We start from the raw sequence: 2,410 nt of genomic DNA, 5'->3' as shown, positions 1-2,410 counted from the left end.
GGGCAAAACCCATTTCACAAATGTTTCACTTAGAGACCACAATTTTGGGCTCAGCTGTGGTCGTAAGTCGAGGACTACCTGCACTTTGATTCTTCTGTTCAGAATCTCACTGGACAAAGCAGCTGTTCTGCCACTATGGGACAATTGTTCCCTGTGTAATACAATTAGATATTCAAAGCCCACTTCCTTACTTGCTAAATTCCTACGAAGGACTAAAATGCTGTTCCTGCAGATACTGAGATATTGCTATCCTACACATGCTGCGCAAGCAACAGAAACAAACAAAAAGACTGCACTATTCCCAAATTCAAAAGGGTCTGATGGGCTCCTTGGATTTCTAAGGGTTATGGTGAGAAATAAAGTAAGTTTATTTCAGAGAAGGCATGTTCTAACTGCTCTGCCTCTGCTGTACCAATATTCCTTCCAACATTATCAAAAGGTTGTTCCCCCCATCGCTCCCATTTTCTTTCACCATCCCCTCAAAAAGCAGCATGAAACTGAGCCACCATTATCTTCAGAGAAACGAGGAAAGGACGGTGAGGTGACATGTGAATTCCCATCAGGGCTAAATGTCTATGGAGATTCTCAATCATCCAGGTCATGATGATTTCGGACAACCGCACCAATATGTTAGAACTGAAGAAGCTTCTTAGATAAGGAGTGAAATTGTTTCAAAAGAAGAAGAAAAAAAACCAAGTGAGGAAAAAAAATCTTTCTGTCCCATCAGGTCTGTTCTGGGCAGTGATGTTTAAAAGAGTTAACTTTATGGCTGCAACCATGTAATTAAACATGTGAGATCCAAAGGTGCTTTTCTCAAGAGGCAACTGGACTTTCTTGTTTTTCTTTGAAGACATTTCGCTTTTCATCCAAGAAGCTTCTTCAGCTCTGTGTGAGATTTCAGACACCAGCCATAGCTCAGTTTTTTTTAAAAAATTATTATTTTTCCACTCCCCATGGACATCTCTGCTTCTTGTCATTACATAGTGTTAGGGTTTGAACCGCCTGTAACCATGAAAATGTGAAGTTAAGGTATGGCAGCTGTGAAAAAAGTCCATGTTAGGAATCATTAGGAAAGGATTGAAAATAAAACTGCCATCACTGGAATGCCCCTATCCAAGTCCATGGTGGGCTGGCACCTGGCATACTATGGATAATTCTAGGCGGTGTCATTTGAAAAAGAATAGAATTGGGAAAAATACAGATGAACCAAAATGATTGAGAGGTTTGAATACTTTTCCTACAAGAAAAGGGGATAGAATTCAAGTCCCCATAGTTTACTAAAAAGAAAAAAAGAGGCTGAAAAGGAATATAACTGAATTGCATAATGCAATGCATACCACGAGAAACTGGACAAGGGGAAATAGTTTTTCACTTCTCAAAACTGTAGCGCAGACATCTTTCTGAGAAACGAATCTTGGATGAATAAGGGCCTTCATCAGATTTAGCAGTGTTGTTCTTACATTCTTACAGAAGAGCCTGCTCAGAACTGGGGTGCCAAAGCGATAAGGCTAGATTTGCTATTATCTCACAGTGAAAGAATAAATGACCAAGCAAATGACTCAGTTCCTGCATTTGGGGTGCATATTATAAATATGTAGGTTTTGCTTTTAAAATTAACCTGCAAACTTTGTTGAAGAAAACCTAATCTACAAATAATATATAAATCTCGAGTCACACAAAGTCCCTGGGAAAAATGATCCAGTAATCCACTAACTCAAAGCCTTTCATAACTTTCCACCTTTGGCTTGGAGTTGCAATCTTCACCAGAGATGGTATTCAGCAGGTTCTGACCAGTTCTGGAGAACCGATAGCAGAAATTTTGAGTAGTTCGGAGAACCGGCAAATCCCACCTCTGACTGGAGATTTTACAGTATCCTTCCCCTGCCAGGCCCACCTAGCCACACCCACAGAATTGGTAGTAAAAAAAATTGAATCATACCACTGATCCTAACATATATGCAATTGTGAAAGTCTGATTAAAGTAAATTCCCCTTGTGGGAAGAGGTACCCTGGGGCTGTGAGAGAATGACGACCAAAACCATGGGTGAGATTTGGTGGTTCCTGCAAGACCAGACTTTTGTCTATAGAAAAACTGATGTGGTCTCTCCCAGCCACTTTTTAACTGATCTCTTATGTGTTAGCTGCTCCACAACACACTAATCTGGGGTTAATTTTGTCCAGGTATCAAGTATCAGACTAATGGCTTCAGCCACCTGTGATTTTTGATCAGTTATTTCAGAGTGGGCAATTCTGCAAGTTGAAGTCCACGCATTTTAAAAGTTGCCACCCATTTTAAAAGTTTAAAGAGGCTGAGAAACACAAAGTTGTTTGGACCTCGGGTTCCATTTGACAAATGAGGGCCTGAGAGTTGAAATCAATGGTTTCCTGTCAGAGTTTCATTTTAAAAAGG

Source organism: Pseudonaja textilis, chromosome 3 (genome assembly GCF_049901715.1).
Source record: "Pseudonaja textilis isolate UNSWEBS1 chromosome 3, rPseTex1.2, whole genome shotgun sequence".
NCBI classification, from domain to species: domain Eukaryota; kingdom Metazoa; phylum Chordata; class Lepidosauria; order Squamata; family Elapidae; genus Pseudonaja; species Pseudonaja textilis.
The sequence above is the reverse complement of the archived record's forward strand: the minus strand, read 5'-3'. Positions refer to the sequence as shown.